Source organism: Tachyglossus aculeatus, unplaced genomic scaffold (assembly GCF_015852505.1).
Source record: "Tachyglossus aculeatus isolate mTacAcu1 unplaced genomic scaffold, mTacAcu1.pri scaffold_134_arrow_ctg1, whole genome shotgun sequence".
NCBI classification, from domain to species: Eukaryota; Metazoa; Chordata; class Mammalia; order Monotremata; family Tachyglossidae; genus Tachyglossus; species Tachyglossus aculeatus.
In genome coordinates, this window is record NW_024044861.1 from 717,407 (window position 1) to 727,544 (window position 10,138).

The 10,138-nt window shown below is 46.7% G+C and overlaps 1 non-coding gene across 1 annotated transcript; it reads left to right on the forward strand.

The window, feature by feature from the left end:
* Positions 1-768: 768 nt before the first annotated feature.
* Positions 769-906, forward strand: LOC119922972. The gene has a single exon (XR_005448745.1). It is a non-coding gene; the product is annotated as a small nucleolar RNA SNORA7 (small nucleolar RNA).
* Positions 907-10,138: the final 9,232 nt, after the last annotated feature.

Below are 10,138 nucleotides of genomic sequence, written 5' to 3' on the forward strand. Positions count from 1 at the left end.
TGGAGAGAAGAAACATTAATCTGGGCAAGTTTGGAGGGAGAGGGAGATTCGGGCAGAAGGAAGCATCTGAGCCGTATGTTGGAGAAGGGAATGTCCTCGGAGGGGCACAGGGAGCGGATCTGTTTCCAAAGGCTGGAGGGGAGTTGGTGAAGAGGGAAGGCACACACGGAGATCATGGGTCAAAAGCCTTGAAGCGAATGGCAAGGAGTTGATTGGAGTCCACCAAACCTCAATCGGATTCATTTTCTTCTGAGAACCACAATCTGATTTGTTGTGTCGGCAGCTGTGTGTGTATCCAAAGTGGGGCAGGGGAGACAGTGAACAAACCTTGGCTGGCAGACGTGTGGAGGGGAGGAGGAGAAGGGAATCTTCTCCCATCACCTCCCAGGGAAAAAGGGCGTCTGGGCCTAGGGAGAGGCAAAGAGTAGTGGTAGTAGTAAGAGGACCTGGGTTCAAATCCTGACTGTGCTACTAATTCATTAATTCATTCATTCAATCGTATTTATTGAGCACTTATCATGTGCCGAGAACTGCACTGAATACTTGGCAAGTACAATTTGGCAACAGACAGAGACAATCCCTACTCAACCATTAGCTCGGGGACCGGGGTTCTAATCCTAGCTCTGCCCCTTGACTGCTGGGTGACGTCGGGCAAGGCACGTTTCTTCTCTGTGCCTCAAATACCACATCTGTATAATGGGAATTGACTGAGCCCTAGGTGCTCAGTAAATACCATTGTTTGATTAATTGATGGGTACATACCCCTGCCCCCCCTCAAGATCACACCTGGAGAGTTTCCAGTACTCTACCAGTCTCAGCCAAGGGAGGGAGAGTCAAACAGAGGGGTACCCATTCCATTCCTAGCTTAGGCAGTGGCTAGCCAGTGGAAGACAAACTGTTGCATGTCAGAATGCACCTGTTCTGGGCAGCAGTGGCAGGGGAGAGAGTCGAGGGTGGAGAATCAGGTTTACTGGGTGGAAGAAGGCAATGGTAAACCATTTCTCCATTTTTACCAAGAAAAGTCTATGGATCCACTACCAGAATGCTTGCAAATGGAGGTGGGGCATTCTGGGAGAGATGCATCCATGGAGTCGCTATGGGTCACAGGCGAATCGACAGCATAAGTCAAGAAGTGCCAGACCACTGCACATATCGATACTATTGAACACTACAGGTGAAAAACAAATACAACAGATTGATTTAATAATAATGATGATGGTATTTGTTAAGCGCTCACTATGTGTGAAGCACTGTTGTAAGTGCTGGCAAACTCCAAAAGGAATTAGTGTTGATTACTTCATCGATGCTATTATTCCATTGCATTTATTAAGCATTTATGGTATGCGGAGTCTACCCACCAGACTGTTACCTCCTGGTGGGCAGGAACATGTCCGCCAACTCTGGTGGATTGAACTATCCCAAGCACTTAGTACAGTGCTCTGCACACAGTGAGTATTCAGTAAATACCATTGAGCTATTGATTGATGTGTGCATACCACTACATAATAATAATGATGGCATTTGTTAAGCGCTTACTGTGTGCAAAGCACTGTTCTAAGCGCTGGGAGGTTACAAGTGATCAGGTTGTCCCACGGGGGGCTCACAGCTTTTAATCCCCATTTTCCAGATGAGGTAGCTGAGGTCCAGAGAAGTGACCTGCCCAAAGTCCCACAGCTGACAACCGGCGGAGCCGGGATTTGAACCCATGACCTCTGACTCCAAAGTCCGTGCTCTTTCCACTGAACCACACTGCTTCTGTAATTCTGGTTATCACACCTCCTGCACAGTAAGCGCTTATGGACCCCCCAACGGTTACTGTGTGGATGCCCATTTCTCGTTTTCACACCTCCTGCAGAGTATGCACTTAAGAAGGACTCCCCGCCCCACGGTTATTGTGAGAACACCCATTTCTGATTAGTCCCCTCCAGCACAAGAAGCACTTAAGAAGGACACCCAAACGCCCTCTGCTGAAGATCGCCTGTTCTGAAGTCCACATTGCCATTGACGTGAGTGTGACCGCTGGGTCAGTCTTAGATGCCGTCTGCTTCATTTACATCATCCACTCCTACATCTTCATCTTCTCAGCCGTGCTGAGGATGCCGTCTTCCGAGGGCCGAACCAAATCCTTCTCCACCTGCCTGCCCCATCTCACTGTCATCACCATTTTTCTCTTTACCGCAGTATTTGCCTATCTCAAACCACCTTCAGACTCGCCCTCGGCTCTGGATCTGCTAGTTTCCATGTTCTACACTGTGGTGCCCCCCACTGTGAACCCCCTTATCTACAGCCTGAGGAACAGGGACCTGAAGGCTGCCCTGGGCAGGATCTTAAAGGGGACATTCCCCCAGCATTCATGCTGTGACAAAATGTCTGTGTCCAGGTACCAATAATCCCCTACCACTCCTTGAAAGAGGAATTGCCCTTGGACTTAACGATATATACCACTGGCCCAGAGGCCCAAAGATCAAGTTGGGATGCCTAGTACAGTGCTCTGCACACAGTAAGCACTCAATAAATACGATTGAATGAATATTCAGAATCTGTCAAGGTCTGTGATGTTGGCTGATAAGACTAGGTCTTATCTTGTGAGGCGACAGAGACATTCACTGATGGAACTCTAGTTTCCAGAACGCAGCTTAGTAAATCATCACAACAGGAGGAGCCATTTCGATATAATTCTTCCTTAAGCCAGGAATTTCTTCTTCCAATCACCCCATTCTCAAAGCCTCAGTCCCATCCCACTCAGCCTGGGAAAGGATCATAGGATTGATTCAGAGGTATCTCTTGCTGTCTCAAGCTTTGTAATCAGAAAGTGTCAGAAAATGAAATCAATCAATTTACAGATTGAATGGGAAACTCTATAAGGTTGTATATGAGATGAAGCTGAAACCACCCACAGTTGATGTAGATTGTCAGTAATATTAGAGACAGTTGGGATGTTGAGATGCAGATGATGTTGTTTCCATGGGAACCCTGGGGTGCCGCACCATTGCTGCAGCTCTAGGGACTGGGTCTTTATCTCTGCAGGACCTCAGGGACCTCACAGGCAGAGGTTTTTGGCATCGGCCAGCATACGAGGTCCCAGCTGAGTTGATCCTCCAGGGGTTCCCCACGGAGCAGTGAATGCTTTATCTTTCGTATGGGGGACTCGCTGGAGATCATCTCCCTGCCCACAGGAGATCAGAGAGGGTCTGGGAGTGTCATGCTGTCCCTTCCTTTATAGCCAGGTGCACCCAAAATCTGGAGTGGAGAGACGACCTTCACAACCCGTCAGAAGTCAGAGTGTTCTAGCCCTACGCTGCCCCAGTGAGTGTGACCGGGTGGTGGTGGAGGGGCAGGGAGAGACCATAATGGGGATGCAAGAAATGGAGCCATTCTGGGCAGGTACTCACCTGCTGGACCAATGTTGGACTTTGGGGCAAGGTTTCATCCCCAGAGGGGCAGGTGAGCTTTCAGAAGGATAGGTATTTGACAGTACAGTGGCCCCAACCATCACTCATCTCACTTTCCTCATCTGCCTCCATCCAGCTAACATGGAAGTTGCTTCCCTGGCTGGGGCCCTGCAGCACAGCGGCAGCATCATGCTGTGGTCACATCGGACAGAAGTGGGTCCTGGGTGTCAGAAAATGTTTCTGGTGGGAAGTGAGAGGGAGGGAACGAGAGAGTGTGATTGGTTCTAGATCACGAGCACTATCATCAACTCCTCCATACAGAAATGTCAGGTGAACACAATGGAGGTAAGAGATTCAATCCCTTCCCTCCTGGACTTACCAGTCTGCTGGGCTATACTGATTCACAATAATTAACAGCTAGGGGGAAATAAGAAGGGAAAGGTGGATGCATAGCTTAATAAGTGCTTACATAGTAATGTGAATCTATAGGCAGGGAAGAGCTATGAGCAGTTGTGAATGTGTAAATGCAGATGAGTTACCTCGGCTGATTCAGCATGGGGAGAAGAAACATCAATCTGGGAAAATTTGAAGGGAGAGGTAGATTCGGGTAGAAATGAGGATCTAAGCCATGTGCTGGTGAAGGGAATGTCCTTGAAGATGCACAGGGCGAAGATCTATTTCCAAGGGCTGGTGGGTAGTGGGTGAAGATGGAAGGGAAACATGGAGAACACTGGTAAAAAGCCTTGAGGCTAATGGCAAGGAGTTGATTGGAGTCAACCAAACCTCAGTCGGACTTATTTTTCTCTGAGAAGTGCAATCGGATTTGTTGTGTCGGCGGCTATGTGTGTGACCAGCTTGAGGCAGAGGAGGCATTGAACAAACCTTGGCTGATGGCGCTCTGGAGGGGAGGAGGAGAAGGGAATCTTCTCCCATCACCTTCCAGGGAAAAAGTGTGTCTGGGCCCAGGGAGAGGCAAATAGTAGTGGTAGTAATAATAATAATGATGATGATATTTGTTAAACGATTACTATGTGCGAAGCACTGTTCTAAGCACTGGGGGGATATTATGTGATCACGTTGTCCCATCTGGAGCTCACAGTCTTAACCCCTATTATAGAGATGAGGTACCTGAGGCACAGAGAAGTTAAGTGAATTCCCCAAAGTCACACAGCTGACAGACAGAGGTGGGATTAGAACCCATGACCCGTGCTCTTTCCACTGAGTGACACTGCTTCTCTAGTAGTAAGGGGACCTGGGTTCTATCTTGACTCTGCCATTCATTTGTTCATTCAATCATATTTATTGAGCACTTACTGTGTACAGAGCACTGTACTAAGTGCTTGGAAAGTACAATTTGGCAACAGATAGAGACAATCCCTAACCAACAACGAGCTCGGGGACCTGGGTTCTAATCCTGACTCTGCCCCATCTGCTGGGTGACGTTGGGCAAGGTACTCTGCTTCTCTGTGCCTCAGATACCACATCTATAAAATGGTAATTAAGACTGAGCCGTATATGAGATAGGGACTGTATCTACCCAGTTATCTTGTATCTTCCCCAGTGCTTAGTACAGTGCCTGGCACCTAGTAAGCACTTAGCAAATGCCATTTTTTTAAAAAAAGTATTTATTGAACACCTGCTTGATGCAGTGTCTTGGACTAGGTGTTGGCAAAGTTTGAAAGCAAGTGACCCATTCCTTGTCTACAAGGAGATGAAAATAAAAATACTTACAGCACTGAGAGGACATATGCACATGAGTGTAAGGAGGATGCAAGTCACTTCATTCATGCCAGAGTTTCCTGAAGAAATGATATGGGTTAGGGTGCTTGGATATTAAATGGGGGAAACTGGTTAGGAGAGGTGAGATTGACTGGGACTATGAATGTGGGTAAAGCTGTGGTCTGTCTGATATGGAAAGGAGGAAGGAAGTCACCTGGGTAAGTCCCTTCGATTCTTTGTGCCTCAGTTATCTCATCTGTAAAATGGGGATTAAGACCGTGAGCCCCGTGTGGGATATGGACTGTGTCCAAACTGATTAGCTTGTCTCTACCCCAGTGACTAGTACAGTGCCTGGTACATAGTAAGTTCTTACCGAATACCATAATAATAATAATAATAGCATTTATTAAGTGCTTACTAGGTGCAAAGCACTGTTCTAAGCGCTGGGGAGGTTACAAGGGGATCAGGTTGTCCCACAGGGAGCTCACAGTCTTAACCCCCATTTTACAGATGAGGTAACTGAGGCCCAGAGAAGTTAAGTGACTTGCCCAAAGTCCCACAGCTGACAATTGGCAGAGCTGGGATTTGAACCCATGACCTCTGACTCCCAAGCCCGTGCTCTTTCCACTGAGCCATCAAAGACTTTCAGGCCCAGGCCAGGGGAACAGTGAGTCAAGGGATGGAGATGGGAAAATCAACAGTGAGTTATAGCTTGAAGGTTGGCTTGGGAACAATGAAGAGCAACTGAATAGAGGAGCTAGACAAGGTGGGTGGGGCAGGGTCTCACATGGTAGAAAGCCTTGAAACTGACTGTGAGGTGTTTTTGTTTCATGTGAAAAGATACATGGTGTAAGTGAAGGGTTTGGAGGAGAGGAGAGATATTGTTTCAGTGATGCTTTGTCTTGTGTTATGCTGTTTGAGTCGTCTCTGACCTATCAGTAGACACATCTCTCCCAGAATGCCCCATTCTCCATCTGCAAGTTTATCCATTAAATTTTATTGGAAATAATACAGAAGTGGTTTACCATCGCCTACTTCCCTGCAGTAAACTTGAGTCTCCCCCTCGACTTTCTTCCATGTCACTGCTATCCAGCATAAGTGAGTTTTGACTTGGAGCAGATTGCCTCCCGCTCACTAGCCACAGCGCAAGCTATGAATGGAATGGCTATGCCTCTGCTTAACTCTCCCTCCCAAAGCCAAAACTGGTAGAGTACTGGAAACTCTCTAGGTGCAATTCTGAATTGGGTGAGTGATGCTTGAACAAATAGTTAAATGAGTAAATGAATGGCTAAATAGGTGTGGGTTTGTATGACTATGTGTGTTTATGTGTAAGTAACCACAGTCAGTTGAAGCTTGTTTGTGTGTGTGCCTGAGTGGCTGTGTGTGTGTGTGCTTCTGTATATATCCATGATATGTGTGCTTACATATGAGGGTGTTATTGTCTAAATAAGATAAAATCATCGAGAGCAATCCATAGCCATCATATACATCTCTTGATGCTTCCTGGCCTTCTCCTATCTGTAATTTATTTTAGTTTCTGCCTTCTCTACTAATAATGCTAACTGTGGTATTTGTAAAGACCTTACAATAGACTAAGCAAAATATTGAAGGTTGGGTTCAGCACACGATAATCGAGTCAGACAGTGTCCCTCTCGCGTGGGACTCAGGGTCTAAGTTGGAAGGAAAAGTATCGAATTCCCGTTTTACAGATGAGGGAAATGAGGTAGAGAAAGGTTACATGCTTAAGGTGACACAGCAGGAAAGTGGCAGAGCCAGGATTACACACCAGATCCTCTGACTCCCGGACCTGGGATCTGTCCACTAGGCCCCTCTACAATGGAATGGAAGCACCGTGAGGGAAGGGATCATATGAACTATTAGCTCCGGTGGTCATGCCACAAAACCACAAAAAGGAGGCACTCAGAAGTTCCCAAAAGCAGGTTCATTGTTGTCACACATCAAAAAAGACACATCCATGAATACACTCTCCAGACGTACTAGAGAATAAACCCGCAACAATACCACCACCCTCATATCCATTGGTCTCCAGTATTAACACTAGATGTCTAATCCGTGTTGGACGTCTGTGTTACCCGTGTCCCACCTTGGCTGCTATGAGGTCATCCAGCCCTCATGCCACTATGGCAATCTGGCAAGTGATATCTCCTCAAGCTGGCCTCTGTACTTTGACACAGTTACTTCTTTGTTGTCGCTACATGTAGACTTCAAGCAAACCTTCCTCCGCCTCTATCTCTTTGTCATGCTATGAATCTGTGACCCTAATCTAGGACCTCGAAGGACTCTAGCTGTCTAAGCACCACCTTTCCATAAAGCACGACATACAGTTATAAATTATGAAGCATACCACTGTCAGTTATGTTTAGTTACATTCTATATAGTGTTGTGCAACATAAACTTGCAAGCCTTGTGAGTATGCACTTTGCTGTATCTTATATATTTTATTGCTATTGCCATTTCTCTAAGCCCCCTTTTTATGCACCATGTAATCAACAGTCTTATTAGTTCCCCCTCTAGACTGCAAGCTCCTGGTTGTCAGGGAACGTGTCTACCAACTCTGTTGGAATGTACTTTCCCAAGTGCTTAGTACAGTGCTCTGCAAATGGTAAGTATTCAGTACATACCATTGCTTGATTAATTGATTGGTACACACTCCTGCCTCCTCTCAGGATCACACCCGGAGAGTTTCCAGTACCCTACCAGTCTCGGCCAAGGGAGTGAGAATCCAGCAGAGGGATACCCATTCCATTCCTAGCTGGGGCAGTGGCTAGCGAGAGGAAGGCAATCTGCTCCAAGTCAAAACACATCTGTTCTGGGCAGCAGTAGCATGGGAAAGAGTCACAGGTGGAGACTCAGGTTTACTGGGAGGAAGAAGGCAATGGTAAACCACTTTATTTTTACCAAAAAAAACTCTATGGTTCCACTACCAGAACGCTTGCAGATGGAGGTGGGGCATTCTGTGAGAGATGTGTCCATGGAGAAGCTACAGATCAGAGACGACTCGACAGCATAAGACAAGACATGCCAGACCCCTGTACATATTAATACTATGGAACACTATGGGTGATAAATAAATCCAACAGATTGATTTACTCCAAAGGGAAGTTGTGTTGATTCCTTCAGCGATGCTACCAATCCATTGCATTTATTAAGCATTTATCATATGGGGCGCAGTGTATTAACTGCTTGAGAGAGTACAATTTGATATGGTTGGTAGACATGTTCCCTGACCTCAAGGAACGTACAGTTCAGAGGGAATGCCAATGTTTCTAAATTGAAGTGTCCCTCTTCCTTTGCAGGGAGTCAGCGTCAACTCCCAGAAATGACCAACGTCTCCACAGTGGCTAAGTTCCTCCTCCTGGAGTTCTCTGACATCCGGGAGCTGCAGCTGCTCCATGCCACGCTGTTCCTCCTTGTCTACCTAATGGCCCTTCTGGGGAATCTCCTCACTGTTGCTGTCACCACCCTCGACCAGCACCTCCACACCCCCATGTACTTCTTTCTCAAGAAATTGTCCTTCATAGACTTCTGCTACATTTCTACAATGGTATCCAAATCCATTGTCAACTCCTTGATCAGTGACAGCTCCATCTCCTTTCTGGGTTGTGTCTCGCAACTCTTCCTAGTGATCTTGTTTGCCGCTTCAGAGTTTTTTGTCCTCACCACAATGTTTTATGACCGCTATGCCGCCATATGCTCCCCCTTGCGTTATGAGCTCATCATGAACAAAACTGCCTGTGTGTGCTTAGTAGCAGCATCATGGCTCAGTGGGGGTCTGTTTGGAGTCTGGCTTTCAGCTTCTACCTTCTCCCTGAACTTTTGTGGGTCCAATAATGTCCACCAGGTCTTCTGTGACATCCCCTCTATGCTGAAGATCTCCTGCTCTGAGGACCACATTGCCATAGATGTGAGTGTGGTTTTGTGGTAGTTTTAGGTGGCATCTGGTTTTTATTCATCATCACCTCTTATGTCCATATCTTCTCAGCCACGCTGAGGATGCCATCCTCCAAGGGCCGGGCCAAGGCCATCTCCACCTGCCTGCCCCATCTCTCTGTCATCATCATTTTTCTCTTTACCAGAGCATTTGCCCATCTCAAACCACCTTCAGATTTGCCCTCGGCTCTGGATCTGCTGGTTTCCATGTTCTACACTGTGGTGCCCCCCACTGTGAACCCCCTTATCTACAGCCTGAGGAACAAGGACCTGAAGGCTGCCCTGGGCAGGATCCTAAAGGGGACATTCCCCCAGCATCCATTCTGGGAAAAAAACGTCTGTGTCCAGGCACCAATAATCCCCTACCACCCCTTTAAAAGAGGAATTGCCCTCAGACATATCACTGATACAGAGCCTGAAACAACAAGTCCGGATATTCTGGATTTGTCAAGGTCTGGGAGGTTGGCTGATAAGACTAGGCCATGAGTGGCAATGCATTCCCTAGGCGGCCTCATGGCCCAATGGCATGTAAATGGGTGTCACATGACCCACGTTCTAATCCCAGCTCAGCCACTGGCCTGCTGTGTGACCTGTCATTAGTGTCTTACCCTTCCTGTGATCTTACTTCCTCTTACACTCAGATCCCCTGTGGGACAGGAAACATGTCCGTTTGGATTGTAAATTCATCTTTGGGCTGTAAGCTCATTGTGGACACTGATTGTATCTACCAACCCACTGTATTGTACTCTTCAAAGCGCTTAGTACAATGTAATGCACACAGTAAACACTCAACAAATACCATCAATACATTGAATTATTTATCATCACATACTTTGACACAAAAATTGTTAACACCGAATAATAAAACTAATAATGATAACGGTGTTTGAAAAGAGATAGAGACATTCACTGTTGGAACTCCATTCATTAAATTGTATTTATTGAGTGATTACTGTGTGCAGGGCACTGGACTAAGCACTTGGGGGCAACCACTGGAGATTTTTGAGAAGGGGAGTGACATGCCCAGAGCTTTTCTGTACAGAGAAAATCTAGTCAGCAGAGTGAAGTATAGACTG